We start from the raw sequence: 16,499 nt of genomic DNA, 5'->3' as shown, positions 1-16,499 counted from the left end.
CTCCAGGCGCCCCCTCTGCAATCCCGTGCTGCTTCCTGTTGCTGCCCTGGGTCAGCTCTTGCCGGCCAAGAACGATTTACGTCCTTCCTTCATGGTTTAGGCAGGAAGGTCATGGTTCTCTAAAGTTCCAGAAGGGCAGCTGTTCATTCTGACATGACCTGAAGTCTCACTGCTGCCTGCACCCAGGACACGCCTTAGTTAGAAAGAGAAAAGCCACCCTATCTGATAACTTCAGAAGTCATAAAAAGCTCTTCTTGCCCCTCCCTCTGTCCCCAACGCTCCCTCCTCATTTTCCCTTCCCCCGTGAACCCTGACATGTGGTGCGCAAGCAGGGAGCCACACCCGGAGAAGCACCTGCGCGTGCGGGAACGAGGTGTTCTTTGCAGCTTGCCAGAGAAGGGCCCGCTGGCTCGACACCCAGGGGAGTCCACGCGCTTCTTTTCCAGTTGGGACACTCAGCTGAAATGCTGACAACAGCAGGTGGTGAGCATGGCCGTGTGTCCTGCTGGGACGCCGATGGCAGGAGTCCCCCATCATCTCTGGGAGCATCAGAGGGCCCAGCCCAGGGTCCACGTGTGGCACACTGGCCGGCGTGCTGCCGGGGGGGGGGGGGGGGGCAGGGGGGCGGGCACAGCATCCTTGGCCAGATGGAAGGCTGAGTTTGTGATTTGTCACAGCAGCAGATGGGACCGTCCCAGCAGGTCACCTGGTTTTGAGTTGGACCCCCAGTTGTGGAAGAGGCACCATAAGGCGATGGGCTGTCCTCTGGCCTCCAGGAGGACAGCATGTCAGGAAGTGAGGCATCTTGGGGCCTGTCGGGGTCAGCACGGTGTGTCTGAGGGTCCTCCCTGGCGCGAGGCTGGACCCACCACCAGCGGTGGCCGCGGCTTTCTCAGAGGCCTGTGGGGCACCCGGGAAGCTCAGCCTCACCAGCACTCACGTGGTAAAGATCTATGGAGCACTCGCTTGAGGGGTGAAGCCTGTGCTCATGGAGATGCGTTCTCCTGGGGAAGAGAAAAGGCCAGATTGACATAGAAAAATGTACCAGTAGTGACGGTGTGGGGAGAAAAGCCACACAGAGTGAGCAAGAAGCCAGGGGGACAGAGAGCAAGCTCTGATAGGGTGGCCCAGGAAACATCCGGGGTCATTTTAGCAGGGGGGACAAAGTGGGGCCATGGCTCTTGGTGTCTCTGAGTGTTCCTCAGGGAGAAGCAGGTGCAGGGGCCCTGGGGGGGCAGCCACAGGCCGGCGCACCCAGAGCGGGAGGACCAGAGCCGAGGAGGGGTCGGATCTCAGCCTAAAGACAGTGACACCCTGAAGGGGGTGCTTCCGAGGACTGACAGGGCCATATCTGCCTTGGAAAGCCCCTCCCACATGGGGTGTGGGAAGCGGACCCTAGGATGGCAGGAGGAGCAGGAAAGCAGCTTTTGATGAGGGTTGGCAGGGCTCACAGCTCCCCCAGACCCAGATCCCAGCCTAAGTGAGAGCGGAGCCATGGACAACGACGAGGCCGTGGGCGAGAGTTGCCCCGGGGGGCGGTGGGTTGAGTGGGAAGATCACAGGGTGCAGGCTGGGGAGCCACCTTGGGCTCTCCTTTCCGGTCCCAGGTCAAGGTGCCCCCAGACGGCGATGTGCTGGCAAAGTAGTGTGGTAGACGGAAGTGTTTGAGGAGGCTCACGCTCCAGTGGGTTTGCAGCACTGAGCGTTACCTTCTGCCAGAGCTGGCCCTGCCGTCCGCGGGCTTGCCGAACAGCACGTCAGACTGCCAAAGCACTTCAAGTGAGGGGGTCCAGCAGAGGCGGGCGTGTGTTGGCAGTGGAATTTCTCCTGATTCCTGGACCAAGCTTCCCCTCCAACTTTGGAAGTCTGCACACATGCTTTTCACTAAGGACTTGAAATACCAGAAAAGGTCCTAAAAATTTGATAGGAATGGACACCTCCTTTTCCTCAGGCTAAGCCTTCTCTGTGTGTTCTTTTTTTTTTTTTAAGATCTTATTTATTTATGTATTTATTTATTTAGAGAGCACACAAGCAGGGGAAGGGCAGAGGAGAGAGAGAATCTCAAGCAGACTCCCCAGTGAGCATGGAGCCCGACGTGGGTCTCGATCTCATGACCCTGAGATCATGACCTGAGCCAAAATCAAGAGTCGGACACTCAACTGACTGAGCCACCCAGGTGCCCCTTCTCTGTGTGGTCTGATAACACCAAACAACGACTTATTTTTAAAAAAGAAATAATCAAGGGGTGGGCATGGAGGAGGGAGCAGGACGGGGAACAAGAAGAAGGGAAGATGGAGGGAACGATGGGGAGAGTGCAGTCGGCAGACATGGAGGGGGAGCAGGGGCAGGTGGGCAGACATACGGAGAAGGATGCTTGAAAGGAAGACCAGAGACTGACATGGAGAGGACTTGGTAGTGGCCACTTCGGAAAGAACATCAGAATGTGGGAAGCAGTCGACACCCAAACTGTAGAGTCCCACTGCCCTCCCCCCCGAGCATGAACACAGCGCGGCAGACGGGAATCGAAGGAGAGTTCCCCGTGGGCTCCACAGAGGCATCTCTAACCTACATTAGAGACACAGGACTGCTCGCAGCCGAGAGGGAAGGAAGGTGGCGCAGGGCAGGGGCACAGAACAGAGGGATGGGACGTGAGCCCGGAATGAACTCAGCGTGTCTACAGGTGTCTTCTGCTTTTCCACGGCCTGCAGTCTTCCTCGTATCTACCCTGCAGGGAGGGCCGTCGTCTGTCAGCATATGGTGGAGGGGCCGGGAATACTGGAGTTGCTATTTGGTTGCTTACATTACACCGGGCAGACACGGGGTTGGGGACATGCTGAGCCGTGAGCTTCCCCAGCAGGACCCAGGAGTCCCCCCTAGACTCTTGTAAGCGGGGACAACCTAGTTCCGTCCTGCTGCCCTGAGCTTACCCCAAGACTGGTGGGCAGAGCTCTGGGATCCAGGGGTGGCCACACCAAAGAAAAATCGGAGGGGAAAACAAAACAGGACTTGGAGAGGGACGTTGGAGAGAGACTGACATCTTAGTGAATCTGAAGTCAGAGAACGCAGCAGACAGAGAACGCAGAGGATGTTCGTGTGTCCAGGTGACCGGCTGCTCGTGGGCGCCCGGGGAGGTCCACGCCGGAGCCTTCCGCTCACACCCCGCGGGGCGTCCCTGACTGCTGCTGGCGCCATTCGACACTAGCTAAAGCTTTACGGAAATGTAAGAAGGGGTTATCTACACAACAGCGGAAAAATCGTTGTTAGGAGACCGAGGAGGGATTCGAGTTTGTACAGTATCGAAGATGAAAGATTCCAGAATGGCGTCGTCGTACTTCCCCTAAGTCTGCATAACCAAAGTACTCTGGGAACGTCCCTCCCGTGCGGTCCTTATCATCACTGGCAGCTCTTCCTCGTGTTTGTAGACACGTGGCGATCTGTGGTTACTGTCCGCGTGCTGGTCGCGTCCCCAGTCGCATGCTGTCACTGACATGGCGGCAGATACGGCACACTCCCAGAGCCTCCATCTGGGAGGAGAGAAGGAGAGGCAAAACCAGGAGTAGCATGACGACAATTTTTCCAGTCCACAAGCCTTCGTGCATGTTCTAGGTCCTGCAGTGCAGGAAATAGAGCCGTCTGAAAGTTGATTTACGCAAGTTTTCTTTCTTAGCAGAGTAAGAAATATTCTCTTTGACAGTCTGGGGCTTAGAACGAAATGATCCCGTCTCTATACATGTAGGTTTATGGGTACATGTGTTTGTAAGTACTCATGTGGGTACGTGTAGGAGACCATGAGGTAGCCCGGTCTACGGATGGAGCCAATATACAGAGGAGGGCAGAGCCAACCGTGCAGAAGTGAAATCGGAGCCCTGTATCAGCCCACACCTGCAGTCCGTATTACCTTGGGACACTTAGTTATGCGATCTAGCCAATTCCTTTTATGCTTTAAGCCAGTTTCATTTGAGTTTTCGCTTATGCAAATAAAACCATCCTGGAACACACATATGATTTAATTAGCTCTGTATAAGAACCCTTAAAAAGTAAGTAAATTATACTCTTTTTACCGATGAGAAACTGAATACTAAATGTCAGACAGCTTGACAGGGGTCGTGCTGATAGTACTATAAATGGAGAATCCAGACTCAAACTAGGTTCTCCTGCCTCCAAAGCATGTGCCCTCAACCATTAGGATGTACATTAGAGCCAAAATAGCATGTTCAGGCCGCATTACCTGTTCTGCATACAGGGGCCAGGAAAGTGCCATCCCAGCGATGTTTCTGTCTAAAAAATGAGGAGGGGAACCTCATATGAGGTATACATTGTGTCTGAGTTCTAGAGACCCTGGAGCAGATGCCTGCTACATACGGTGCTCAGTTCACACGTGTGGCTGCTTCCCAGCCCTGTCCCGAGGGAGCGAATTCAGGAGGTTAGCAGGTCCAGCCCCTTCAGGAGTCCTGGGTTTCAGACCCCAGAGAACTGATCGTTCCACTAAACCACAAAGCTTTTGATGCCTTTAAAATGACTGAGAAGAGGTGTCTGCCACTGCATCTTGTTTCCCCCCTTTGCCCTGGTTTTGTGTCACCGTGGTAAAGACTGCAGTGAGGGGCAGAGCAGAGCATGCTGGGCAGGTCCCCAGAGGAATCACAGCCGAATGCTCCTCCCTGGGAGGGGCACTTGGTGCTGCTGATGCATTTCTGGTACCAGTTCTTTAGCATAAATGGACATAGGTCGTATACTATTTAACCCTTTTAGAAACATTGATAGGATTCTGATAGAATAGGAACATGCCTTAATAGGATGTGTATTTGGACAACTCAATAATAAAGTTTTTAAATTGATGTTTCAAAACAAAGGAGAAATGCTTTTTCAGATTTTCCAATTTAATTGAGGTGATACCTTGGGGAAAATTAAAGTTAGGTTGTTTTCATTCATTGAAACAGACGAAAGGTATTACATGTCTGCAATCATTGTTCTCTTCTTTCAGTGTGTTTACCGGGCGTAAGGATACTTTTGTTCCTTTTCTGTCAACTTTTCTTTCTCACAGTAATCTCCAGTCTAAAATCTAGAATATATAAATAATAATATAAAGAAGTAAGCATTCAAAACAAGATAAAAATGGGTCTTGGGGCGCCTGGGTGGCTCAGTCGTTAAGCGTCTGCCTTCGGCTCAGGTCACAATCCCAGGGTCCTGGGATCGAGCCCCGCATCGGGATCCCTGCTTGGCGGGAAGCCTGCTTCTCCCTCTCCCACTCCCCCTGCTTGTGCTCCCTCTCTCACTGTGTGTCTCTCTGTCAAATAAATAAATAAAATCTTTAAAAAGAAAAACAAGATAAAAATGGGTCTTGATTCTAGGAAAATTGTTTTGTCATACTTAGCTCCCCACTTCTTAAAATTATTTGGTTATCACTGTACCTAATAGGTGGATATGCATGTACTCTTTATAGAATAAATTTTATGAGAACATTATAACATTGTTTTCTTTGCTGTTATTATCCACATACTTTTATGGCCAAATTTTCACCAGCACTGTCTTTTAACTGTAGTGACCATATTTTGATAAATTATTAGAAGGAAATGGTCGTATAAAACAGTCTACAAAACTACGATATATGAAGACTCATGCACAGACCACCTTTTCTGCCCCGGAGGTATCCACAAACTTTGCCCTAAACGCATTCAGGAGTGTTCAGCATCAGGAAACATGTCAGCTAATTCCTAGGATCTTATTTTCATTTACCATCCTGAGTTCTTTCCTCTGAACTGTGTTCTTGATTTGTGCTTGTAGGTAATGGTCAACTAATTCTCTCAAAACTCAGGAGATTCACCTTAATTTTCACCCCCACTCTATCGCCTTGTCTATGTTGGCTGGATTACTTTATTCACAGGAAAGAACAAGAGCCATTTGCTTTTACCTTTCATGATCTTGTCACACTGCTTGGGTGTGACAAGAGTAATAACTTGCTTTTTATACATTTATTAAATTGGTCTGCCACACGTTGTACTGAGTGCCTCACGTGCTCACGTGACCCATTCAGCGCACCTGTTTACATGCTGTTTACCACGAAGTATTGCTATATCTGGGAAGCCATTCCTGCGTTGAACTACATAGCAAAAGATCTAGTGAGGAGATGAGCGTAGAGAACAAAAATCAAAACAAGAAAAAAAAGGGTAAGAATGATCAGAAAAATGTGTCAAAGAGAACAAGTGATCCGAAGCTAATAAATTCTCTTTATCTTGAAATAGATGTAGAAAGGTATTTTCTGATTACAGGAATATTCCAGTTTGTGATTTCCCCTTTTTCAAATAATTATAGGTTAATAAAATATACTTGATAGCAAAACTTTCCTGAATAAAATCAAGCTTTGGGTCATATATAAGAGACTTTTCGATGTTTCAGTGTCCCTAGGTCGTCAGTACAAATATCAGACCTGGTGTTCACCGCTGTAGCTACAAGTGTTATATCTTGGAAGGACGACGGAATCGCCAGACAGTCCGGCAGTCCTTTCCGTGACGACCCTGAAAGTAAATTTAAATCCAGGTTTCTGCTTGTGTCTCACACCCTGGAACACTGTTTTCAAACATCATGTGCAGAGCCACAGTATATGAGACAGACTTTGGAGAAGAGCCGCTCTGGTTGTGGAGGAGGGGGCATCTTCATCTCCCTGTGCATTCCCTCTCGCCCCTGTCTCCCCCGTGGGTGGGAGGCCAGGCCATACGACCCCAGGGTCCTAGAGAACCCCAGCATGAAAGCCACCAGTTTAGACAAAGCTTGATCCACAGAGGAAGCACTAAACGTCTCCACCCGTTAGTCCTAGAGTGGAAATAACAGAGCCCCCCACTGCCCCCCTACCTGAGCGTTTTCCAGACGTCAGTGGACATCAGGTTGAATTTGGGCTGACCCCGTTATATATTCTAGAACTTGCACTTCAGAATAAATCCCCAGCCTTAAATTGTTTAGCTCTTTATGGTCAGTTCATGTTTCTCTTTCGTTTTTCAAAATTATTTTAAGTTCCAGTATAGTTAACACACAGTGTTATATTAGTTTCGGTGTACAATATAGTAAGTCAACAGTTCTACACATTACTCAGGGTTCATCCCGATATGTGTACTCTTAGTCTCGATCACCTCTTTCCCCCATCCTCCCGCCCACCTCCCCTCTGGTGACCATCAGTGTGTTCTCTGTAGTTCCGAGTCTGCTTCTTGGTGTCTCTCTCTCTCTCTCTCATTTTTTCCTTTGCTCCTTTGTTTTGTTTCTTAAATTCCACATATGACAAATACGGTATTTGTCTTTGTCTGACTGACTTATTTCACTTAGCATCATACTCTCCAGCTCCATCCATGTTGTTGCAAATGACAAGATTTCATTCTTTTTTTATGGCTGAGTAATATTCCATTGTGTATACACCACATCTTTATCCAAGCATTAGTCGGTGGACACTTGGGCTGCTTCCATAGTTTGGCTATTGTAGATAATGCTGCTATAAACAAACACAGGGCTGCATGTATCCCTTCGAATTCGTGTTTTTGTATTTTTCGGATAAATACCTAGTAGTGCAATGACTGGATCATAGGGTGGTTCTATTTTCATTTTTTTGAGGAGCCTCCACACTGTTTTCCACGGGGGCTGCACCAGTCCCAACACGGTGCTGGAGGGTTCCCCTTTCTCCACACCCTTGCCAACACCTGTTTGATTTTTTTCTCTTTTTAAAAAAATATCCTTAGCTTCCTGGTTGTTTGGATTTGGGAATAAACATGGCTTTCTGTCTAAATATACATCAACTTTAGAAGAAACAGAATAAACATCTAAAGAATAATTCCCCATCTGTGAGGGGCCAAGATTGAAGGCTAACGCAGCTGAGGAAGTTTTTCCTTGAAGAAGAACGGAGCAAGAAATAAATGAGGGGAAGTTCTGTAAGACTCAGAGGAAAAAAGCCATTAGACCCTTTTACCAATTTCAGAATGTTGCCTCTATCTGTGTGGTGTCCAGAGACATACGCTTTAATGGCCTTTCAGATCCAAACAATAGTCAAAATGTTATATGTCCCCAGAGACTCAAATGTTACTCCTGATTTTGTCTCCCTCACAGAGGGAAATAATCCCAAATCTGTAACTGGAAATTCTCAGATGTGGATTTGTTTCTTCCACATATGAATAGATTGTTAAATTAGATGTGAGAATTTCGAGTTGAGCATTTTTTATTTTTGTAGCACCAAACTGGATTGTTTACAGAGATATAAGGATACTTGCTACCTCCATACAAATGAGTAGAGGTTTCCAGCTTCTAACCTGCTGACTGCCTCTTTTTTTCAGTGGTGGAGGGAGCTTCCTTCATGCCCTTGGAGGGGGGCAAGGGGGGGGGACGCTCCATTGCCTAATTGTGTTCTTCTTTCCATCCTAAATTCTCTGGCATCGTCAATGAGCGGATATCCTGGGGAGATTGCCCATTGTAGCTCCAGCCATGCCTCCTGGGGGGGGGGGGGTCCTTGTGAAAAGTTCCACATTTTTTTCTGAGAATTGACTCAGGATTTGAAATTAGATGCACAAGGAGAAATGTACTGTGCACCATGTTTAAGTTGAGCTCTCATAAAAGTCGCCAAGAAAGTCCCTTCTTTGAATGTCCTCAGGATTGTTTAGTTCCACATTCCCTTGAATGCCATGAATTTTTTCTTGCTTTTATAAACAGCTTTATGAGATCTAATTCATATCCCATCCATTTCACCCAGATGAGTGTCCACGCCAGGGTTTTTGGTCTCTTCACAGAGTTGTACAACCATCAGCACAATCTAGAACTTTTCCTCACCCCAAGTGGAACCTCTGGACAATGGCTGTGATACCTGTTTTCCCCTCCGTTGACCCTCTAACAGCTCTAGTGAGCTACGAGTTACTTTCTGTCTCTACAGATTGGCCTACTTGAGGCATTTCCTATAAGTGAAATCGGTGGTTTTGTGACTGGCCTTATTCACTTACCGTCACGTTCCTAAAGTTCATCCATGTAGCAGCAGGTGTCTGTCTTTGTGGCCAGACATCTCCTTGAATGGACACAGCATGCACTATTCACCCAGTACACAGCTGATCGATGTCTAGGTTGTTTCTACTTTCTGGCTTCTGTGATTAAAGCTGCGATGAGCATTTATGGACAAGTTTTTGAGCAGACGTATGTTTTCGTATCTCTTGGGCGTATACCTAGATGTGGGATTGCAAGAGCACGTCGTAACTCTGTGCTTAAGCTTCTGAGGAGCTTCCAGACTTTTCCAAAGTGGCTGCAGTATTTGATGGAGGAGTCCAGCGGTGATGGAGGGGTCCGACACTTCTCTTGTTCACGGTTTGGATTACAGCCATCCTGGTGGGTGTGAAGTGGTATCTCACTGTGGCCGAGTTGTGTCTCCCTACTGATTGGTGGGATTGGGCATCTTATGTGCTTATTGGCCATGTCTTCTTTGGGGACATGTCTCTTCAGATCACTTGACCATTTTTACCCCTTAGGTGATTTTTTTAAATTATTGAGTTGCAAGTGTTACTTGTATATTCTAGATATGAGTCCCTTATCAGATACATTATTTGCAGGTATTTCCCCCCATTTTGTGGGTTGTCTTCACTTTCTTGATGGTGTCATGTGCAACCATTTAGCCTTAACATCTGTGTTAGCTGCCTTCTGCCATGGTTTGAGTCCCTTTGTTGCCCTTCGCAATGCTGCTTAGGCATCCAGGTTTCCATAGGGTGCTGTGTTCAGGATATATTTGTGCAGAACTAAATTATCAGTGCTACTTGTTTTTCTCATCTAATAAGGCAAGGAAGGCAAGGGGTCTCTTTAGCTTGGTTTCCCCATGGTGAACAGGTAGGCATATTTCAAAGGAATCAATTTTAACTCTCTACAAGCACTCTGGTCTCTGGGTCTCAAAAGAAATAGTGTACAGAAGGCCGAAATCTGATCGATTTTATTTATTTATTTATTTATTTATTTATTTATTTATTTATTTATTTTTAAAGATTTTATTCATTTTGAGAGAGAGAGACAGAGCACAAGCAGAGGGAGAGGGAGAAGCAGACTCTCTGCTGAGCGGGGAGCCTGATGCGGGGCTCGATCCCAGGACCCCAAGATCATGAACTGAGACGAAGGCAGACACCCAACCATCTGAGCCACCCAGGCACCCCTGATCTATTTTAATAGTTTGATGTCTACCATTTTATTTTCAGATAGACAGGAATTGCTGAAACTATAGCCCTGGGCTGTACCTATAACAGAAATGTATTGAGGAATCTAACTTGGGGAGTTCCCCTTGCTCCCATCTATGGGGGCCTTGGGCTGACTCTACTTTCCTAGACATTAACCATGGTTCTGAACCTCCAGTGGGGAATCAGCCCAGAGGCTGGAGATCTGAAAATGGGTGGCAACTTTGTGTCTTAAGCTAAGTTCACCTCAACCTGCAAAGTAACAAGCTTTCTGTTTGGGTTGCCGTGTCTTGGGCAGGCTAATGCCTTTGTATCTCAATCATTAGTCGTATGTTTTCATCTCAAGTCTTATCACCACAGAAAGCAACCTTTTGGTTTGTTCTTTTCAATTAAATTTGTATGCTATTTTTATTTTTCTGTCACCTCTGAAACATCCCAGTTGAATGCATAAAGGGGAGTGTGAGAGAGTTCCTGCACACACTTCTTTTTAAAATGCCACCCCCGCATGCCCTTTTACTGTTAGAATCATAGTTTATGTGTTAATTTTGTGCTATAATGTCACATCAAATTTTAAGTGCCTAGATAGAAAACATGATATTATAAGACTTAAATAGGAATATCTCATAGAGATTTATAAATGTAATTTCTGATATTCTAATTGGATTAAACCTTAACAAGCAGTTTTTAAGTTCCAAGTCAGAACTTTAGGACCCCATATTGAATCTGATCTTTTAGGCTAAGTGATGACCCAGATGTTACCTTTTAAGAGCCTACAATCTAATTGAGGAGATAAGAGTAATAGTCTAGAGATCATTTTGGTGCTGTGAGATTTTATGTCCTATGTAGCATAAATCACAGTAGGAACCTACTCTGAACCTACTGTGAAACTGCAGGTTTTTGAAAAAAGGAGAGTGTCTGGGGGCAGGCGTCTTCCCTGATATGATGAACAAATGTCCAGAGACCATGCCTGTGGGCCTTCGGAACCAGGACCCAAATGCAGATAACTTGGTTGCAAGTTACAACTTCTGTGTGGGCAGAGTCTTCAGAGATAGTCTGATTGGCAGTGCTTCCAGGGGAGGCAGGAGTGGGAGCATGAATGCAAGAATGGAAAGCTATGCAGGGGAGAGCAGTGTGCCCTTGGCACCCGTGGAGGGAGGGAATGGGGCAGAGGCCCCAAGGCTATGTGGGGGCCGCGGCCCATGGAGCCCCTAGCTGATGTTCTGGATGGCACAGGCTTATAGTTTTATTCGTTGTCTTGAGTAGTGTGAATAATTACTTTGCTAAAGAAAATTCAGGGGTTCCTGGGTGGCTCAGACGGTTGGGTGTCTGCCTTCAGCTCGGGTCATGATCTCAGGGTCCTGGGATGGAGCCCCACGTTGGGCTCCCTGCTCAGTGAGGAGTCTGCCTCTCCCTCTGCCCCTCCCCCTGCTTGTGCTCTCTCTCTCTGTCAAATGAATAGAATCTTTAAAAAAAAAAAAATTCAGGCTTGATCGTGGTTTTCTTCCCCAGACCTCATGTGCGCTGTGTTCTGAGCATATTACATGTTATGTTTGAGCCTCACAGTGCACAGCCCCGTGATGGACGCCCTTTTATTAACTTGGCCTTGCATGTGAGGCAGGGCACCATTTGTAGGTGACTTGCTGAAGGTCCACGGGCCCAAGCTCCCAGACCCCCCCATCCCAGGCTCACCTCCATCTCCGTGGCCCAGCCAGAAGGTTCTCCCATCCGCTCTGACCGAGGTCAACCATCTAATAACTGGTGGACTTAGCTCACGATTCTGCAGTCACCCCCTGTCAGGGAGCCGTGGGCCACTCTACACAGCAGCAAATGTGGAGTTCACTCCTTTATTTGCTTCTGGCCTTTTTCTTTTCTTTTCTTTTTTCTTTTCCTTTCTTTTCCTTTCCTTTCCTTTCTTTTCTTTCTTCTCTCTGTCTCTCTCTTTCTTTTTTAGTTTTCCACAGGCTCACTCCAAACGACCAAATAGGTCACATGAGCAATCCTGTGTTGGGGGGAAAGTTTTAAAAGAAAGTAAGATGTTTTTCTTACTTTTTAGTGAACTGTGATGTTCCCATTTAAGTAAACTTGAAACTTCCACACACTAACTGTAAAGCAGTTATTTCCCAGACCATTTGTTCAGACCACATCTCAGTGCCAGAGCCGTCTGCACGGGGAATGTGTTAGTACACGTGTATTTTAAAATAGTGTCGCTCATAGTTAAAAACTTCACAGTGGAACAGCCTCCTCCTGGGAATGTTGTCACAGAATGTTAGTAAGAATGCAGCTTTTCTTTGTTTTATTAAATCTCTTCTTTTCATAGTAATTTGAAATTACTTTTCAAATGAAAATGGCTTTTCATCCCATTTTCCTGGTGACCTTTAGAAGGGGTGTGGAGGGAGAAGTGCTTAGCTGCAGCCTCACCCCTTCCAAGGGCAGTCCCCCCCCCCTCCCCCCCGGCTCTGCCTCCCAGCACTGGGTGCCCCATTGACAGGTGCTGGGGGCAGGGTCCCTGGCCCCTCCACCATCCCTGACATCACATCCTGTGCGCAGGCTGAAGGAGTTCATTCGGCGTGCCGTGTGCATGGGCCCCCCCCAGGCTCCGTGGTGGTGCTTCAGGCTGCCCAGCTCCTACCTGAGCTCCACCTGACCTTGGCTTGCCATGTTTCAAATGGTGCCCTGCCAATGACAGGTGTCGGACGCTGGGAAAATCCACGGACGGAATCCTCCCCACAACCTCTCAGAAACCCAGCTGTCCCACGGGAAAGCTCTCAGGTGTCCTGACTCCAAAAGGACACCTGCACCGTTGCTGTCCCAGTTCTATCCCATTTCAGAGTCAAATGAAGCACTGGGATCCCATGTCCGACACCAGCCCCCTGTGTCTGGGGGACGATGAACTGGGAGGGAGCCACCTGCCCCTCCCTGCGCGGTGCCCCCCCCCCACACTAGACTGCATCAAGTTCCCGAGCAATCATGGGGAACACAGTGTTTTCTGGGAGTGCCACAGCCCACACAGGATGAGGACGGACGTGGTGGGTCTCTGCAGAGCTTCCCTTGTCCCTCGGCAGCCATGATGTGGGTCCCCGTAGAGAGATCTCAGAGACAGGGAGTTCACAGGGATGTAGAATGTTCCGCGCTTGATATCCCGGGGCCCTTCAATCTAAGGGCTTGTCTCATCATTGCAGACAAACTTAACACTAACAACCTATGTAGGTTTCCGTGAATGTCAGCGCTTACAAACACTGAGGCCTCCTAGTCTTCGGACAAACTCATCCAGAGAGGTAAAGCCGGATGAATTCCGAGGTGACCCTTGCTGACACAAAATGAATAAACCTTTGAGAATGTCTTTTAAAAAAAGGAAGAGAGTTTTATCCAAGCCCAAGTGAGGACAGCTGCCTGGGATACACAATCTTCACAAAGAACAGAGAGCTCAGGAGAGGGAATGTGTAACACAGGGTTGTACATGTGTTCTGTTACATCGAGGCTTACAAGTCATCACGAGAAAGGACATTCCAGAAAATTACAAACTTTGTCTTGTGCTTTATGCAAGGTGGCAGGCTTCGGAGGTGTGAGAACTAAGGGAGATTTTTACTCTTATCTTTAGTTTGAAATGTTTCTTTTAGGTTATTTGCTAACGAAGCAGATGTACAATGTATGCTCAGGGCAGAAACAGCCCATGCTTTGAAGTTCGGTGAAGTCATTCTGACCTTGGGGAACATTAAAGTACAGCTTCCCTGGGAACCCAGGGGCAGGGCCCACGGACATCAAAGGTTGAAAATTGCCTTTATGACCCTGAACAACGTCTTTCTCTCCACATTCCACACTCTGGGTAAGCCCCCTGCTCTGCAGAAAACACACTCAAATTCAACAAACAGAAATATTAACTTTACTCCTTTTCCAATTTTTCTTATGTAATATTTCACACATGTATACAAATAAAAATTATTGTAACAAATACATATGTTCTCATAATTCAGCTTAAGAAATAAAATGTTACTGATACAGCGAGCCCCCATTCACACCTGCCCGATCTCATTCCGGTCCATCACCCAGAGGTTGCACTTGTCCTGGATTTGATGTCATCATCCCACTTGATTTCTTCATGTTCCCACTGTGTATATCCCGACACTCTATAGTATTGTTTGGGGGGCTTGTGTTACACGGCCGCATCGCACGTATTCTCATGCAGCTCGCTCCGTGCTACATTGATGAGGTATGTCCATGTTGATCATTTCAAGTCGGTTCCCTGTGCTTGCTTCTGTGTGGTGTTTTGCTGCCCACCATACAAACATTTGGCAGTTCTCCTGTGGACAGGCGCTGTTGTGATTTCCTGTTTCTGTTATGAGCAATGCCGCTCTGAGGATCCGGCACATCGTTCCTTGTGCACGTGGAGGAGGGCGTTTTCTCGGGGACAGACCTGGGGCGACGCCGCTGGCTTGTGGAGCCTCTGATCTTCAACTTGACCAAATACCACCGAGTTCCCTCCAGATCAGTGTGCAGCGCACACTCCCCACTCCCCAGCCAACGATGTCCAGGGGCTCCTCATCCCTACCTGCCGCAGGGCATCAGGGGTGAGATCTGTGTGGGAGCTGGTGACTCACTGAGGCTCTGACTCCTGCTGCCGGGACCCACATGCATGGCACTCTCCTTTGCTCTCTCTTTTCATTGATTTCTGAGAATTCTTTGCATCTTCTGGATAATAATTCATCAGTTATGTATGTTATAAATAGCATCGAGTGTGTGGCCCATCTTTTAACCTTTTTATGCAGAAGCTTTTAATTTTTATGTAGCTGAATTTATCAGTCTTTTTCTTGATGGTTTGTGCTTTCTGTGATAAGAAGTCTTCCTTACTCTGAAGTCATAAAGCTCATCTATTCTCATATAAAACTTTTAAAGTCTTATTTCTAACATTTTGACCTTTAGCTGCTCGAGATGAATTATTTGTCAAGTCTGAGATAGGAAACTGATTCTGTGTTTTGTCTTTTTTTAAATAAGATAACCAGTTTCTCAGCCCCACTTACTGGACTGGCCTTGCTTTCTGCACTCACCTTCGTGGTCACTCTCTCACATTGTAAGAGCCCCTGGAAGGATTGGGTCTATTTGTGCTCCATTTGTCTCACCTGGGCCAAAACTAACCTGTCTTATTTGCTATTGAATTAAAATAAGTCTTGGTATCCAATGCAGCAGGTCTTTCTTACCCTCACATTGTTTTTCTTCAATATCACCTTGGCTCTATGCTCCCAAAACTTTTATCTAAAGATTTTATTTATTTATTTGACAGAGAGAGACACAGCGAGAGAGGGAACACAAGCAGGGGGAGTGGGAGAGGGAGAAGCAGGCTTCCCGCTGAGCAGGGAGCCCGACACGGGGCCCGATCCCAGGACTCTGGGATCATGACCTGAGCCGAAGGCAGACACTTAACGCCTGAGCCACCCAGGCGCCCCATGCTCCCAAAGCTTTTAGGGACAGCTAGCCATTGACATAACTCTAACCTAACTAGATTAGCTCACTTCCAAATTAAATGAGATTTTTTTTTTTCTTTTTGAGAGAGAGAGAGGGAGAGGTGGTGGGGAGGGACAGAGGGAGAGGGAGAGAGAGAATCTCAAGCAGACTCCCTGCTGAACATAGAGCCAGATGCAGGGCTCCATCTCATGACCCTGAGATCATGACCTGAGCCGAAACCAAGAGTCAGATGCTTAACTGACTGAGCCACCCAGAGGCCCCTAAATGCGATGTTTTATGTGGAAATGTTTTAAAAACAGTGGAGTGCTATATAGATTGAAGGTGTGGATATTCACATTGTGGAAATGTTGTGATTTATGTGGATTTAAGAGCATTTTATGTATTCCATGTATCTACAAATATGTAACTTGCTTACAAGTAGAGAAATATAATTTGATTTTTATTACTTTCCCTCTCTCATGTCATGGAGCCTGTGGGTACTCAGTAAATATTGTTTGCATGGAATCCTCAGTTGGGCTGAAGGCCAACCTGTTAGCTGTTTCTGTTTTGGGGTTTTTTGTTTTTTTGTTTTTTTTTTTAAGATTTTATTTATTTATTTGACAGAGAGAGAGAGGGAACACAAGCAGGGGGAACAGCAGAGGGAGAGGGAGAAGCAGGCTTCCCGCACAGCAAGGAGCCCGATGCGGGGCTTGATCCCAGGACCCTGGGATCATGACCTGAGCCGAAGGCAGATGCTTAACCAACTGAGCCACCCAGGCGCCCCATTTCTGTTTTCTTTTTATCCTAACTCTTCCTTCATTTATCACCATCTTTTTGAGGTGAGGGCAAGATGTTTTTGCTTTTTTTTCTCTCTTAAGAAGTACTAGACACACAGAG

At 47.2% G+C, this 16,499-nt stretch overlaps 1 protein-coding gene across 5 annotated transcripts in view; it reads left to right on the top strand.

Annotated features, from left to right (window-relative positions):
• Positions 1–16,499, top strand: part of RPS6KA2 (ribosomal protein S6 kinase A2) — a 339,623-nt gene that overhangs the window by 188,849 nt on the left and 134,275 nt on the right. The gene's annotated exons all lie outside the window — the stretch shown is intronic.

The sequence above is a fragment of the Mirounga angustirostris genome, unplaced genomic scaffold (assembly GCF_029215605.1).
Source record: "Mirounga angustirostris isolate CCGP_5_RB_7025 unplaced genomic scaffold, mMirAng1.0.hap1 SCAF_8, whole genome shotgun sequence".
Lineage (NCBI taxonomy): Eukaryota > Metazoa > Chordata > Mammalia > Carnivora > Phocidae > Mirounga > Mirounga angustirostris.
This window is presented reverse-complemented; position numbering and strand designations above follow the sequence as displayed.